Genomic DNA, 18279 nt, shown 5'->3' on the forward strand with positions numbered 1-18279 from the left:
AGGTTCTTCATCAGTCTCAGCCATCTCTGGATCTCATTCTCCCACCTCAAATCAACTTGTTGAGAAATATCCCAGCTATGGATTGGCAGGTGAGACAGAAGATACAGGACAGGACAATCTCTCAGCTTCAGATCTGGACCTGGCACAACAGACACCATCTCATGCTGAACATAAGGGAAATCTTCCTGAGCCCCAGAGCTGATGATGAAGATGGAATCCTAGTTGCTAAAACCTAATGATGTCATACAGAGAGGGATTCTTCTAAGAACCAATAAATTAAAAAATTTTAACAAGTATTTACTTGGACAACAAAAAGCACATACATTAAATTAATACCATCCAGCTGCTAAAACTCAGGACACCACTTTGCAGAAATGGGAGCAGTAAACTTTTCCAGAGGAGTCTCCACTTGTATTGTTTATTAGTTTGTTGGGGTTTTTTACTGAAACCCTCTATTGTGGGAATAGCTAAGCCTTTTCATCTAAGCACATGCAACCAGTTGTGCAGAGTACAAACTCTTGAGACATATACCTCATATTGCAAATGTCCCAAAGAACTTGACAGAACTATCAGCTAACAGGGTTTCTTTACGGGAGAGAAGAAAGGATAGTAGGCAGGTTTGTAAACTGGGAATAAAATAAAACAAGATTTTTTGCTGTCAGAACCAGAAAGTTAATTTTGCTGTAATTATAAACCAAAACCACACAGAAAAAAACTGTTGATAATTATTTTTTTAAACAGCTGAAAAAAATGTATATTGTATAATGGTATTTACATATTTTCTATTGATAAATATTCACTTATTGACATGAATATTCATATGTATTATTCCTTCTTGCCAAGGAAAAAGAAACAAAAGTCCAATGTGACAGGAGTAAAGAATTGTTGTATACCCAAATAGTCAATAGAAGGAAAAAAGTATAAGTAACACTTTTATTGCCAGAGGCAATATTGCTACTTAGAGTCAATTAAATATGTTTCAAGTTCTCTCAATAAATAGAGAATAATTTTTTGCTTTTCAAATTTTGTAAAATTACTGTTCAAAATGAAGTTCGGGTACAATTTCTCACAAACCATAGATATATGGTTTATGTATGGAGATATGCAAATAGATAAATACAAAAATATAATAATTCCTAGTTATACACTATTTTGTGAAGGGGCTGCTTGAACAACACGCTTACCTTTCAGCAGCTAAGGTAAAACTCACTTTCATGGTTTGACTTGATTGACTTTCAACTGAAACTGATGGACTGTAGATCCCTAAATCTAGCTGGATGAATACCAATTTTCATAGGTGTGATATCCCTATCAGCACTGCTACCACAGTAAATAATAGACCAGTGACATCACACTGAAATTGTAAGGTTTTTTGGTTTTTTGGTTTTTTTTTTTTTGAGTCCCTGGGCTTCCATGCATTTAATACTACAGTGTACCATAGGGGCCCTTAAAGTATTTCCTTTTAATAATTTTTTTCCTTCTGTTAGCTGGGTTATTAAGTGTATTAGCAGTATTGCCTATTCTGCATATAGGAAATACCTGCTCATACCAGTAATAACTTGTCTAATTGTAGAAAAAGCTAAAAGGAAACTATCCACTATCCTGTATGCCATAAATACCTCGAGCTCTTAGGCACATAAAAGTGAGACCCTGCAATCCCTGCTTAATACCAAAGAGATCTCTGTTAGAGTATTTTGGCCTCTTCTACATGCCTACCACCATTAAATTTCATTTAAATTAATCCTCTTTAAAATTAAAATAATTGTCACCCACTATTACTTATGTTATTGAATGTGAATGCTTACTGTAAAAGGAAAAAAGACAGCTAAGTAGAAGAAATAACAGAAATCATAAGCATTTGAAATACATTTTAAAGTTTTAAAAATATAGTTATAAAATTAAAATGTAAGCTTTTAAAATCAGGTGCATTTGCTGAGAGAAAAAAAAAGGTTGTCTTCACAGCCTGTTGGATTCAGCAAGTGTATTGCCTTCTTTTTTAAGGCAATTACCATTCATAAGAATACAAACATTTTATCTTCCTTGGGCTCTTGCAATGACTGTTCTTTTGCTGAATATTTTATGCTATGGGAATTCTATGAAATTCAGCCTCATTAAATGAATACCTCACATAAAACTCAAAACTTGTTTCCCACAGATGATGGTGTATGGAGGATAACTTTGTTAGCGTACTGTGTTTCTCTTAACTTTTAGCCTATTAATTTCTACATAAGAATTCCACTTTTGTAAACTAGCATACACTTAATATATTGACTTTTTGTTGTTTTTGGGTTTTTTTTAACTATGAATGAAGAGAAATTATAAAAGCCTTGAGTTTTCTTCATTCCAAAGGTAAAGAGACCAAACCACATTTTAATCCATTCATTTACACCGTAAGATCAACACAGTCTGACATGTGAACTAAGTCCTGGATATATTGTTTCACTGAAATTCTATATTAATTAAATATTTGAAAGGTGCAACTTTATTTCTACAAAGATTACTTTTAACTAACAGCTTCAAGAATCCCTCAGCTGTAGATAGTAAGTTATATTCAGAATTATAAAGAACACACTCTTTTCCTCTTAGAACATGACAAACTATATACATATGAAAACATTTTATTTGTTAAAATTCAGTCAACTCATTTCTGGGTTTTTTTTGTACCACAAACAGATGCAGAAATGTATAACATTCAGTGTAGACATGTCTAAAAATGAAAGGCAACAGAGTATAAGCCAGAGTCAAATTCTTTCTCAGCATTAATTCCACCCTTCTTTCCTCCACCATGCATTCTTGCCCCTTCTACAACAGTCCTTGAAGTTCAGCAGCTTGAAATCATATGTCTGTCAGTTAAGCTGCTAGGTATGTGGAAACAATTTAGGAGACCCATAAAATCAAACAAGATCAGACTGAATTATCTGCTGCTGATCTGCACAGATACATTACTCCTAGTCACTAAGCCTGCCTCTTTAGGTCCTGAAAAAATTCAAGGGGCAACGAACCATGATATGCAACTTCACAGAAACCTAGTTAAGGACATTACCAGACAGAAGAAGTATTTTCGATCCCCCTGGTTGTCACCTTGGAAAACAGAGTGATAATCACCTCTTTAGCACTAGTAGAGCCCAAGTGAAGTATTACAGCATGAAAGCTCTCACGATACAAACAGAGCTCCTACTGATTAAGAATGTGTTCAACTGTTTTGGAATTCTGAGACAGAAATTATGCCACAGAGTTTTTGCAGAGGCCTACCTGAAGAAAACAAGGCTGCACTTCAATCACTTTGCACTGTTATGCCTGTGCAGATACCTTCTCCTACATGCCAAGTATCTCTGATCAGATCAAATGTGGTTGTTGGGCTTTCACTGTTCCTTCTACTTGTGGAAGACAGAACATCAGATGCTGCTTTATTTACCTCCCACGACAGAGCTGCAAACTGAGCAACTGTTTTCTTCTCACTCCTCTGCTTTTTCTCATCTGCCACACACAGAGTCTGTTTTCCTCTTAGGCTTCTACCTTCAAAGGCAAATAAGGGACTGCAGCAATCGTTTATACATCATGTTCCTAATCTTTTCACCTGCAAGTGCTAAACGAAATTAGAATTAGCCATAATTGTAGAATAGTCACAACTCCCTTATATTTTCTATTAATATAATATGAAAAGGTATGTAAAAAATAAATGTTGAGAATGCATTTGCGCATGAGCTTTCAGAGGAGAGTCTTGATCTCAGAAGGCAGCAGTATGCAGGTGGTGAGCAAGTTAAATCTTCCTTAATTTATGACATTGCTAACACTCATCCAGATCCTTTGGTTTGTATAGCTTCCCTTATGCCATGAGAAAACAACTGATAAAAAGCTGAAGTCCTTCCATGACATTGTGTATCTTCAAGTGATTCCTTGAACAAATTCTGAATTTTTTGTTTAGCTGGAACAGTGCTTCTTAAATGAAGGTTCCAGAATTAGAGAATACACCACATTTTTTACATGTTTAATTGTCTTCCCTGATACAAATATCCCTCTCATCTGACCTGTGAATTTTTTTTGGTGTGAAATACATGCTATATTTAGTTGCATTACAAATTTCCAGTCACCCTTAGTAGCTATTTGCAATTTTCAATCCCTAAACGTCATGACAGTGGCTTCTGAGCCCTTCATCCCCTGCTTTCCTCTTCAGACATGAAGGTTAGTTTTTTTCTGCTTTATAATCTTCACTCATCAGACTCCTTCTGCGTGTATCATAGTTATAATTTCCACTTTTCATGTTTCTGCTCTCACTTTGTAAAATATCACTGGAAAAAGCTCGATATCTGTGAAGTTTCTTTTGTTACAATTTTTTTCTTTTCCTCCATTCTTAATAGGTTTACTTTGTTAAAGTAATTTCTACTAGCCAGGACACATACCAGATAAATATATCAGGGGTTTTTTCTGTTTCTCAAGTTTTCCTTCTAGCATATTGTCACTGTCTTTGTTCAGAATGGTCCTGACAACTTTTTTTTGGCTTCTCACATATCATCATATAATTTATCTGACAAAATGGAAAGACCAAAAGTAAAGATAGAAACAGAATTTATTTTTAAAAAATGTATCCATATGTAGATGTGGGACAAAAGACTTACTCCCTAGTTATATATTGCTTCTGATCTGAATTCCAACAGTGTATGGGTTAAAGCCACTTAGTTTTGAATAAGATTCCTAAATATGAATCTTGCAAACCATCATCTCATAACATTGAAATATCCACTCCTGATACTCCATCCTAGCTTCTTCATGGACTCACTGTAATTAACAACATTCAAAAAATATTTAGGCTCTAATAAAATAAAGCTTGTTTATTGTTGTTCCAGCAGATATATCAACCCTGTCCTCAAAGACTCTAAAACCTTTGGCTATGAGAACAAGAATCTTTTAAGCCTTTGATTTCCTGAATACTTATCTTCTCTGAATACATCAAGGAAAACAAGCAAATAAATAACTAAATAAGCCAACTTTGAACTGCTATTACTAAGGCATTTAAGTGGCAAACAAAAATACTTCACTGAGCTGGTTATGATAAGGATCCAAACATCATATATACAGCACTGTGCCATGTGCTTAGAACACGGAAAAGGGGAGCTAATGCACACAACAGCATTATGGTATTTAATTCTCTACAAATATATGAAACCTCTTATAAATCAATATATTCACACCAGATGTATGGCTTCATCTTCATTTTTTGTTTGTTTGTTTTTGTTTTTTAGCATTAGCTTGGGATAATTTTTCTCTTGAAGTATAAGGTGAAAAGAAAAGCAACAACCACAGATTGGTTTACAAAACAAATGATCAGGTAAGATCTGTGGAACACTTCCAGGCACTAATCTTCTCAATCACTTGCACTCCTGCCATGCTTCGTTAACTCCCCATATTCTCAGAGCCATTATCATCAATAATGATGTTATGAGGCAGGCAAAGTAAAAAACTGAACCAAAAAAAAATCTTTTCCACTCCTAAATTCTGAAAGCTTTTCCCACATCAAATACTATGTGGGAGACATCACTAGAGGTGGCAGAAAATTATCCAGGACTCAATAACATTCTCAGTAACATAAACTACACAGTAATAGCTCTGCTGAACCTAGACAGTATGTAGTTGTAGTGCATGCAACCAACAAAGCCAAAGAATGCAAGTGAAGTTGTGGATCTCAGCTGAGTCCAGTCTCTTGTTACACTGCCCTCACTGAGAGGAATTATTTACTGCTATTTGTATAAATTACAGCTGTGATTATCGTATTCCTCTGACATTTCAAAAATTAATACTCCTGCTAAGCTTTATTAGATATAGACTGTCTTACCTTCTGTTAAGAGCAAACATATAATGTACCTAAAACCTACACATCTCATTATGGCAAAGAAACTATCTTTCAGAGATGCTCCTTAAGAACACAACTATAGCAATATTTTGATGCATGATGTATTCCTGAAGACTTAAAGACTGTAATTTAGAAACCTAATTAGGCTTAATATGTTGATAAAAGATACTCATTACACATTTGGTACTAACTTTAGCAGAGACTCAGGGCCAAAACTGACAGGCTTATAGTATAAAAATAGCAACCACTACATACAGAAACAACTGTAATGCATATCTTCAGGCATGTCAGCATGAAGTTTTCTAAAGGGTTCAAGAGTTTCCTATGAAAACCTGCCACACAAGTTTCTAGAAGGAGCTTGGCAACATATTACCAAAGCTAACATTGTTTTACATTTTAGATGGTGTGCATAGGAAAACTTAGGTACTATCTCCAAAATATGCAAAAACCCCAAACATGTATATTGAAAAAAAAAGAGAGATGTTCCAGTGACTGGTGTTTGACTCCACATACATGATAGAGGAGCAGCAAAAGGACTGATATGAAGGAGAAATTAAAGCACAACTAGAGAAACTCTGATACTGCAACCTGGACAGCTGCTTGGCCTGAATGCTTCCAAAACCAGGAGAGAACATCACATAAGCATCGCACTTCTACTTTATTTCTTCCATGATCAGAAATAATTAAGCTGTGTAAATCAGAACACAGATATATAGATCTACAACATACAGTTCACCATCACTTTTCTCTGTTTCTGTAACAAGTGCACTGGGCCTTAAACATTGACAAGTTCATTGTTGCACTTACAGCTTGGTTACTCAGAGCATCTCGCCCGCAGTGGAGATGGAAGAGACACTGATCTAAGAAGAAATTAGATCACCCATTAAAAGTTTTAGTAAGAGACTTGAATAGACCAAGAGCAGATGTATGTACTGCTGTGAAAACTTACATGCCCATCTGAGCAACTTTCTTCATATAAAATTATTTTTATTTCAAACAGAATATATTTTATTACAAATTCTTTATCTCTTTTAAAAGATGCATTTATTCAATCCTTGTTTTAATTAAAAAGAATAAAGTTACTTAGAACTGAAATTGCTCAGCATTCATTTAAAATTATGCAGCTTGTTTTTGCCTAACTTTCCTTTGTACAAATGCAAATATAAGCTTCTCCAAACACATGCCAATAAATACATCTGCCAAGACTCATGTGCTAAACACAAAATTCATTCTTTTGGCCTTGTCTCATTCTTTCCCGCTGCAAGACCTCGTGCATTTACAGCATGGTGCTGCTTCCTCTCTCCAAATCCAGAACCTAATATGCCACATGCAACTGAGAGGCAAATCAACCATGTGTACCCAGTGTGACTTAATGGCAGTGGGGAAGTGACAAGGGCAAGTCATGCAGCTGAAAAAAGTGTGCTACAAGGCCTGCGTGGGCTGGGCAGTCTCTATCATGTGAGCAAACACCCATCTCCATCACTTACACAGCTCACACTTTGGGATTCCAATAAACTGAAAAGGCTGGAGTGCATAAGGAGGGATTGACATGTGGAAAATCAAATATAGAGGGGAAATACGTCTTTTATGATGCACAAAACCTGTTGGTGTGGTCAACAGATGGAATGTAGCCAGATGCTCATTACAGCAATGCTATTGACATTTCTACAATTAAAGTAAGACTCACTGTTTCCACTGTAAACTCCTGTTTGCAAGACTTTATAAATTGGCCGTAAAACTTCACTTCAGGCAGAACCTTAGCACACAAGGTCTCAGCATTCAAGTATGTTTCACGTATATTTAAAAAATGGTGTGCCTTTCAGATTACATGGTAGCTCAAAACAGGTTTCCCATTCTTATTCTGGTATTCTCTGTACTCCTTGCACTCAGAAAAACCTTTGTGTCTACTCAGTAGAATGATGGAATTTTCCATTCTAATTACAATTTTCCATGGTTGGTAGCAGTTTCGTTTTTTATTTTACTATTGCATTAATAAGCTAAGTTGTTAACTTTGGAAAAGTGGTTATCATCTTTTGAAACAATATTTTTAATTCACAACACCTCTTATATATTAATTTAACGTAATCAAAATACAGATTCATATAATAAAGCACCTTGGTTGAAAAGGATGCATTATAGTTTCCAGTCTATTTTCCTCACATAAACACACCCCCGATGTAAAACAAATTCAGCCAGCAAATACAGTATGTTATCCTTTGTCCCTGAAGTCAGAGGGAAAAAATTCCTTGGATTTCAACAGGAGCAGACCCAAGCTTTCAGAATACATGGGTGCATAACACTATAATTGCTTCTTATTTATAGAGTGCTGACAGTAGGCTCAGTGCTGTACAAACAAAAGAAGACATGGTCCCTGCCCCTTGTGGCTTACAATCTGAAAACACAACAATCGAGGCACATAAAACATCAAGTGGTGATACAGTCCACAGTGGAACACTGACATGTTTGTTTTCTCATAAATAAATCACTCATTGTGGACAGAGAGAAAAGGGGTAGATAGTTGTCTTCAATTTGATTTTTAAGAGAGGATGTAAAAGAATTCATATTCCAAGCACCCACTCTTCTAAATTCCCCATCAAATATGACTATGACCAAAAAAAATATATATGTTAGAACTTAGTAGACAATTATTGCTACAGAAAAAGAAGTTTACATTCCCTTTAGGAGCTGAAATACTACTTATGTCTGTATTCCTCAGCCACTGAAAAACACACATCATCCTACTTCTCCATAGAATGTAACTGTGTCTCTATTAGATACACAAAACTGTGTAAATAACCACAGTTAGGACTGAGATTGTTGAAGTTACATGTGGCAGGACAGGAAACTGCACTTTCTGTAGACCCTCTGTGCTTGTCAAACTTGGATTGAAATATACAAATCCAATGCACCTTCTTCTTAAAGACCAAATGCAGCTGAGTTTTCTAAAGCTGAGGAATGGCATTGGTCTAACTGCTCCAAGAGAAGGTACATCTCAGCAGCCCTCCAGGAAAAAGAGAACACTTAATTCCATTCCCTTCCAGGCACTTTACTGGTTATGTCTCCAGCAGACACCAAGTCAGACAAATCCTTGCTCACCAGAGCAAATCCTTGTTTTAGTATCAGTAGTCTCATACTTCATTTAATCACTTCGGCTACAACGCAAGTGTTAAAGTGAGGCCAGACACTCTTTTCTCCTAATTCCATCTCTTCTGGTAGCAACACTTATACAACTTGCCCTGCATGTCCTTTTGCTGCCAAATTCAGTTAGGAAAAATGGTGAAAACAGGAAGACAGTTTGGCACATCCAACACTTCATCCCAACTAAAGCACTAACATTAATGCTTTTGAAGCCCTGCTCATTTGTGTATATGACAAAATCCAGCCAAAACTTTGTAAGAGTGAGATCCTGCAGCCAGTAAGCTCCACAGAGCAAGTGTCTGAGACTACAGCTTTGCATTCTTCACATAAACTTCTTATGACCTATGGCTTCATGGCTGGATAGTTTTAAAATTAATACAGCCTTGATTATTTATCACAGTGAGTCAGTGATGAGTTTTTTTAAAAAACTATTCTTTAAATAAACATTTACACTGTTAACTTAATAGACTGTAATGTCTTCACAGAATTATAGGGCGGCAGTTTTCTGTTTTTTTTAAAGTGACAGAACAAGACTGGAAGGCCTAAAATTTGACCTGTCCTGATAGTGATCCTTCTTTCCACTTATTTATTTTTCTAACCAGCTTGCAAGTGGTAAAATTAAATTAATGAAAGACAAGTGACATTAATACCAAAATAATAAAATCGGTGTAGAGGGCATATGAAATAATATGTAAGATTTAACAATAATATAGTAACATGAAATACTGTGCAAGCTTATTTGTTCACTGCAATGTCCAAGTAATTTCCAAAACAAAGTTATCCAGTCAAGAGAATGTTCTAACAGCAGAAAGTATAATTCCTTCCATGGAGGTATCAGGAAGAATACTCCTGCTGTCCACACGGAAGAGAAACTCACCTGTACTGCACGGATATCCACAACCTATCTCAGCAGCATCCTGGTAGAAGGAAGAGCTTCTTTCTAGTTTTGACACACACTAGTCTTGACTCTGAGGGTCAGCTTCCATGTCCTAAGACATTTTAGTTAGATACTATTGATAGCCTACTTGAGTTTGGGTCAGCACAACACAGACACAGAAATTATTATGGCTCCCTGTGTCTGAAGGAAGAATGCTCTAAGAAAACCCAAGTGTCAAGGTATCTGCAGATCTGGTGTTCTGGCAGTAACTGACTATAAAACTGGGTTGCAATATTTTTACCATAAGCTTTTCTCATAATTGTGCAGAGATTGCAACTGAAAACATTTGAGGTCAAATAATGTTACACTTCAGGAAGGTCTCAGGGGTACTGTGGAAGGAACACGTGCAGGTGTGCAAAATGGGGCTTGTAAAATGAGCACACTGTAGCTGAAGAGAGAGATATTGGTGGAGGGGAGGAAGTGTTCCTGTCTATGGCAGGGGGACAATGACAAGGAGAATTCTGAAGGTCCCTTCCAACCCAAACCATTCCATGATTCTATGATAAAGGAACCTGTGACAGACCAACTGAAATGTGCAGTTCTAATGCATCCAATATTGGAATACTGTATCAAATTAACTTCAGTGCAATTACAGTAGGGTTGAATAGCAGATTTGAGAAGAGACAGTGGAAAATGCAGGGAATAAGGAAGAGGCATTTAATTTTTACCACCCAATGTAGAAGTAGAATTACTTGAAGTAGAATTTGTGCTGATAGCACCTTGCAACTAAACACACGAAAGAAAATGCAAGTGAACACCCTCTCTTTGCCCACATTCTAACACATGTGATCCTAAGAGTGTTTCCTCCTCTTTTCCTCAATATTATGATTAAAACCACTTATGCTACTTAAGACATCTTTGCACTGTTGCTTCATTCAGAGGCCAGGAGGAGTGTTATTTACACACTAAGTGAAGGTGAAAGTAGATGCATCTAGAAGTATAAACTGGTATAAGGAATTTCTTAAGGGTAAAAAAAACAGATTTAAGTCAATCCAGATAAGACTCAATGCAGACCTAACTACAAACATTCAGAAAGAGGTATTTGCAAGGTTTGTATAGATTGATTTTTATCCTGAAAATATTCCCGAATCCTTAAATAGCTTGAAGGCAATAGTGAACAGGCAGCAAAGGAAGAACTGGAAAGTATGTGGTGTGATACAAGATACAGGACATGCTTTGGGCACTGTGAGTGCATTTGACATGGTTGTGCACACACTACAGCCCACAGTATTCCTTACAATAAATACTCATGTGATCAATCCTCAGCTTTTCTTGCTGGCAGCTGACAGCAGCCTAACAGAACCTGACTTCTCATGCTGCTGGCACCAGTGTACAATGGATAAATCCCACTGCTTCCACTGATCTTTTCTATTTTGATTTCTTCCTTCCCCCCCAAAAATTTAGTCTCTGTCTCATTATTCTCAGACACCCCCCATTAAAAACAATTATTTGTACATGCAACATACATATATTATCTGAATACAGCCATTGGGTAAAGAATGATTAATAACCAATTAGTAACCAAACAATGCCTAATTCAAACCAATAAAAATCCTCTCCACTTTTGTCCCTCATCTTGTAAGAATACACAGAATGTTTACAGTTGTAAAATCAATGCCTGCAAACTTGCCAAATACCATGATTCGAGGGTAGGGCTCACTCTTTTGCACTCTAAGCAAAGCAATTTAAACATAATTTTCAATACTATTTATAAGCTTTTAAAATCTGACTAAGTATTATTTGTCATTATTTTAGGGGAGATACATTCAAAATAAGGGAAATTTGTGAAAAATGCATTTTAGTTCTACAGGAGAGCTATAAAATAGAGTGTCAATTTGAATCTCAGAAGCTTTTTCTCTTGTTTTTAGGGGATTGTCATGGCAAGTCAGAGTTTGCTGTAACTCTATTGTTTTTATTGAGCACTGGAGGAACAATACTTTAAAGTGTAGGTCACCTTTTGGAATATGAATTACAGCAAAAGAATAGCTGGCATTTATTTATATATTTTTTGTTTGTTTAAGTTTCAATTTTTTTTTCTACAATTGGTATGGCCTGTTATGTAGAACTAATTATATTTCCATCAACTTTGACTTTTCTCATTTTGTCATTCAGTATTCCCTGAAAAGGCCGAGCAAATTAAGGATTGTCCAGTTGTGAAAAAAATCAGCTTTTCCATTTTCTATGCATTTCAAATAATACCAATTCAATTTAATACATTAAATATAAAATATTTCGTATTTCCGGGTAAAGACATTTGTTGCTAGGGATTAATCTGCGACTGAGCAAAATACTTTATTAAAGCCAAATGAAAACCAATCGAGTTAACTACCTGCAACAGGATACAAAACTCCTATTTGCTCCTTGCTGAGGTTGGCTCAGTCACAGGGAAAGGAGGAATCTTATCTTTTCTTTGATAAAAAGCTAATGCAGATATCCTTCTGATATCCAGGAAATATCTTTTCTAATGAATAGGCACTTTGTTACAGAAGTTCAACTTCTGGTTAGAAATAATTTTTCAAGTGCTATATATAAGAAATGACAACTGAAATCTATCCAAAGAAAGAATAGTCTGTATGATTTATAGCCTGCAATGATGGGAAAACTCCAATTTCGTTATGCTGAATCAGTAAAGATATTACAGGGTGAATTTGTATTTGACCTTTAAAGAATTGGAATGTAGGTAAAATGCAAAGACCTCATGTAAGTGAACTGTTTATAGGAAAGAAAAAAAAATATATTGGCTGAACAAATATCACAAATATTACTCCTTGGATTATCTATTTTGTTTGTTTTAGCAGTATATTCCTAAAAAAACCCAAACATGCAGCAGCTATGAATATTGCAATTGACACCAAGGGATCACTTTACAATTGCCTTCAATTTTTCCTCTCTCCTGGTAGAAGGGACCATCCTGCCTTGGTATGTCCCCTCCCACCCTGCTCCTTCCACCTCCCTGTCCCAGCCATGCAGTCCTCGTTGGCCTTTTTTAGCATCGCTATCATTTGCCTGGTGAGTCAGATAAGCTCTCTGATTCAACAAAGCAATCACTATTATTTTGTTTTGGTAAGGGTTAGTGTTCAGCCAGATCTGCAAGCTGAGCATGATTATTAATAAAGGCAAAAAGACCACGCAGCCAGGAGTCAAGGAAAGGGCAGGAGCATCTTTTTTTGAGCAGCACTAACACACACAGATCAGCTTTTGTGGACAACATAAAAAAAACCTGTTGGATATTTTTCACTCTCCATATACACTGTTCTATTTCTGCTTTTTCAATGCATCACTGCTGTCTTCTGAGACTGAATTTTTTAGTTGTTTTTATCATATGGCTATAAAATAATAAAGTAAGATTAGTTAGAATGCCTTGCTCTTCTACAAAGTATCTTAAAAATTGAGCAGTTTTGCAAGCTTATTTCATTTATGAAGCTAGGAAAATGGACACGCCAGGCTATTGATAAAGGAAGTAAAAGTTCTTCTCCTTTAGGCAACAAATTCATGTTAATACTTACTGCCCAAATTACTACAATTAAATAGCCTTATAGCTGGCTAACTTAAATTAGTTACTTCCATATGGATTCCTACAAGACAATTGAAAATACTGTACAGTTGGCCAATACAGTGTTACTAATAATCTAAAGGAAGAAAAAAAGGCAAGGAAGACAAGACTCAGGGTTTCCAGATACAGAGAAGAGGTCCATCCATAGGGCTCTACTGACTGCTCTAAAAAATTCACATACCAAATAGTATTGGCACATATACCAGGAAGGTATATGCTTTGTTCCTTTCACAGCAGTTCAACCTCCTACAGAAAAAGGGCATTTAATGATCTCCAGATATGCAGGTAAGCTTGAGTCTCAACTTCTCTGTTCCTGCCTACTGCTGAATTCAAGTCTCCATGATACAAGTCCCAAGTCCTGCTGAGAAGGATCATTTACAGAGAACTTGTGATGCAAGCAAAGACCTTTTGTTTCTATCTGGTAGTTTATCACAATTTCTACAACATCCTTGTTTGATCATTGCTTGCATGAAAGCAGACAGACAGGTACATAAATTATTCTTACTTCTGCACTACCTATTTTATGTTTCTGCATATTTCACTGATCATATACCCTGAGGACTTGGTGAAAAAAAAACTAAACAAAACCAAAAACAATAGCCTGAGCAACCTGCCCGAGCTTCAAAGTTAGCACTTCTTCAAGCAGGAATGTCCTCTTAAGTAAAAACCTATTCCTGATACAGCATATTAGAAAATTCAAATAAAATACTAATTTTTCATCTTACATACTAGTTTGATTTAAGCCTGAAACCTGTCAGGATGGGGCCAAGTGTTTTAGCAGGACTGAGCATCAGTCAAGTTTGGCTCAGGAAGTATTTATTCACTTTTTTCCATCAGTAAACATGCTTTTAAAAATTATCTGAGCTGACACTTGGTTGTGAAGTGCCCCAGACATGAGGATGGTTTATATGCAACTGCCTGTTCTCTAAGAACATAAACCAGCAGTATTTTTTTCAATATTACTTTTTGTGTACACATGCACTACTCAAGTGCATTATGTACAGATTTCCCCTAGAGCAGCTTGCTATACATATGTATACATTAGATTTTTCCATTAGGTTGAGCTACTAATTTTCTGCAGTACCACCTGAACCATCCCTTTTAAAAACTGTTACTCTCATGTAATATAATCCCAGCTAAAATTCACATGCAAGATGTAATCTCAACAAGCCACTTGGAATAATCTCTAAAATAAGTAAGAGCCTTCATTCTTTCAGGGGAATGAATCACTATGATAAAAACATCTCAGATGGATGTTTAATCTCTTCACATGAGAACCTGTCAGTCGAATACTCACTTAAACTGTAAGATTAAACCATCTTCATCATCTGTAATCAGAAGGAAGACTGATTCATTCGATTTCTCAAACTTCTTTTAGACTCCCAATTAAAAACCTTCTTTTACATTTTAATATGCTTGCATGGAAACTCCAGCAACAAAATACATTTTAAAAAGTAAAAAAATCTAATTTTGCCCACAAATTCCTGTTTAATTGTGTCATCTAGAAAGGGTATCTATCCACCCTTTAAGTGGGTGGATAGACACTTCAAGCCACACCTCATTGTGAGCAAAATCAACAGTTAAACAGAAGTAGCAGTGTGACTGGAAAGGAAAAAATTGAAACATACTGACTCCATCAAAAAATACAATGGAGGTTTCTAAGTGAGACTGAATACCCCAAGTCTGATACGAAACTAGAGTTCTAAAAACAATCCATAAATTATGATGACCACTAACATGACAGCAAGCAACATAACTTTTTTTGTCAGAAGCAGTGTTATCATAGTGATTTCACAATAGATAAAGCAATACATTGGAATAAAAAGAAGCTGGCTTGAACTCTCCATAGGTAAGACCATGATAGCAGTAACCAGGATGTCTCCCTCAGCTCATGCCTCTTTGATGCTTACTCATGTGTCCTTTAGATCAGTGTGCAACCTCAGTGTCATTTTACCAACACTTATCCTGTATAAGCAGCTACTCTTGACTGGCTAGGAAATGGTAAAGCTGTCTCCTTATCTCTGACTCTTGTAGCCACCACAATGCAGGCACTGTGTCCTCCAGACTGGACTGCTGTAACCTGGAAGGAATTTGGAAATAGTACACTGATTTCCTGTCTCAGACTGAGCTGCTTTAAGCATGGAGATCCATCCTCCCAGACACTATGCCTAATTCTAGCTCAAAATGCTAATCCCAGCTTCAGCTCTGGGCCAAAAGCAAGTAACAGTGCAAGAGCTTGCAGCAGTGCTAAGCTACAGCTGAAACTTTCACCACCACCACCAGAAGCAGCACAGGTTTTCAATGTACTAAGTGTCCCAGGACAACTTGTTTGTGCAGTGTCATAAATTTTCATCTCCATAATATACGAAATCCTGCATTAAATTCTGAATAGTTCTGTCACTTTTTTTCTTTAGATCTTGCAAGAAGGTAAATCCATGCCATACATCAAGAACAAAAATTAGTATGACAGAAGTGGTTGCAGAGAAAGCTGATGAACAGCTGATGATAATGCATTATCTGCATTACAGAATCACAATTTGTGAGTATTAATATTGAAAATTACATAAATTCCTGTTCCAATAAGAAGCTAGAAATTATTAACATGCTGAAAGAAAGGACTGCTATTACTCATTTCCTTGAGGGTGAATTTTCTGTGGTCATTATTTCAGACAGAATGACAAAAACATACAGTAAGGTATGGAGCATCCCCTTGCTCCAAGAAACATCCTGAGCTCTGTTTCAAAAATATTGATCTGAGCAGAACCGTTCAGTTACCAATTGCAAAGGCCACCTGGAAAATGGTGGTCCACGTAATACTTAAAGGGGTGTTACTTCAGCCATAAGAGAAGGGAGTAGTTCACAGTCTGCACAGTCAGTGCTGCTATATGAATTCCTAAAAGTACAAAATACAACAGGATGCTGTTTCTAACCTTTAAAATCAACAGTGTATCACTTTCCTCAAAGGATCCCTGTAATAACTTATCCATGATACATAAGGTTTCGTGTATTCTGACTCACATCTGCTTCCAAGTCTTTTATCAGTCAGTCCTCTGTGCTATGCACTTTGTTAAATCATCAAAAATCCCTGATTTGTATTTCAAAGGAAGCACTCTACTGGTTAAAAGTTATGCTAAAAGATGAATGCCATAGATGATCCTACTCACTTGAACATATGCCTTTTTGATTCCGTTGACTTTTAGCTTCATAGTTTAAGACACAAATATTTTTGACTGGGGAAAAAGCAAGTAAGGAGAAAGTAAATGAAAGGAAATTCTCAGTGCTACAGAGAATCTTCTTTTTAAAAAGCACCATTATTATTTACAGCACAAAAACTAAAAGCCAGAGACCAACTTAGGTGTCAGTCTTTGAATTCACAGTAGGGCACAGTGATTAATAAGGTTCAATCCAAACAGGCAGTCGATGAGCTGCATTCATAAATCAGGTGGGCATTTTGTGAGTTATTTACAGAAATCGAGACAGACAACATTCCATGAACTGAAGTCTCCCCAGAAAATGCTACCCAGCTACAAACACAAGCAGGACTTGAAAATAAGCCTTTTAAATATTTGCATCACACCAAGGAACAAAACAGGAACAGAGATCTAAACTGGGTAATAGAATCAAAGTTCAAACACACAAAATTTCAAAATAGAATTTCAACTCTAAGTTCCAGGAGCACCTCTCTTTTGAGGAACATAAATGAAGTAAATATTTTTTAAAAGAGGATCTGAATGTTATCAATCAATAGCTATGTAAATTGTTTTTAGACTAAAATATACAAACAAAGGTTTTCAATAATACCAATTATGATCATTATGTAATGAAATTAAAAATTTGGGGGGAAAAAAGAATTGTCATTGAAGAACATTCAAGCTAGTGATTTTTTGTTTTGTTTTGTTTTGTTTAAGTAAAAAAAAAAAAAATGGAGGGTGGGAAGGAGGGGGCATTTGTCCTATCTTATGCCCCTCCAATAAATAAATAAATAAATAAATAAGATTTTTATGTTTGTGGCAAGTTGCCAAAGTTTAAATTGGTCTCCTTGAGAGGCTGATAGAGTTGTTTTAGTCACTACCACTTTGTTTGAAAAACTGAATGAAAACCAGGGAAGCTAAAAATGTCTTGGTTTACATTCACTAATATGCAAGAAAAAAGAGAGTGATAATGGATACAGTGACTATAGCTAAGCTAAAATACTTTAGAATTAGTCTGCTTAAAAACAATGCCAAAAAAATTCTCTTTATGAACAGGGATGTTCTAATTGCTTTTCATTAGGCTAATTGGGTGGAACTGACACTGGTCCTTTTCAGAAACTAACAGAAGTTTTATTAAAACTTGGAAGGACTTTAAATAAAGCATGATTTCTTTATGAGCACTAAATTTACTTTAAATTCTTCACTTTCCTAGAACAATCTCACTGCATTTCACCAGGCTCTTCTCAAGATTTTCCCACTAAGGGGGGGTCTAATTCACTCCCTCTTTTCAATTCTTGTAGAGCCTCTGCATACTGTAAAGTTCTTTAAAGGCAATACAGTCTGAGACCCTGAAAGGAAGAAAATGAAGAACCTAGATGAGACCCCTTTCTTCAGATTCATCAGTTGCTGCAATGGCAGCCACTCATTTAGCAGCTTGCAAGTCCTTACAATATGAATGTTCTTTTGAAGTGTTACAGTGAGTACATTCTCCAGACAAATTGCTCTAATGTTCTCTTTGTTAAGAACATTAGTAGAAAGTAGCATCTTCAGAGAAGAGAAGCTTCTACTGTAACTAAAATGTTATAAGTAGCAGCAATATGACAATTATTGC

At 36.0% G+C, this 18279-nt stretch overlaps 1 protein-coding gene across 1 annotated transcript in view; it reads right to left on the reverse strand.

Annotated features, from left to right (window-relative positions):
- Positions 1 to 18279, reverse strand: part of ERC2 (ELKS/RAB6-interacting/CAST family member 2) — a 401801-nt gene that overhangs the window by 72386 nt on the left and 311136 nt on the right. The gene's annotated exons all lie outside the window — the stretch shown is intronic.

The sequence above is a fragment of the Heliangelus exortis genome, chromosome 12 (genome assembly GCF_036169615.1).
Source record: "Heliangelus exortis chromosome 12, bHelExo1.hap1, whole genome shotgun sequence".
In the NCBI taxonomy this organism is placed as follows: Eukaryota; Metazoa; Chordata; class Aves; order Apodiformes; family Trochilidae; genus Heliangelus; species Heliangelus exortis.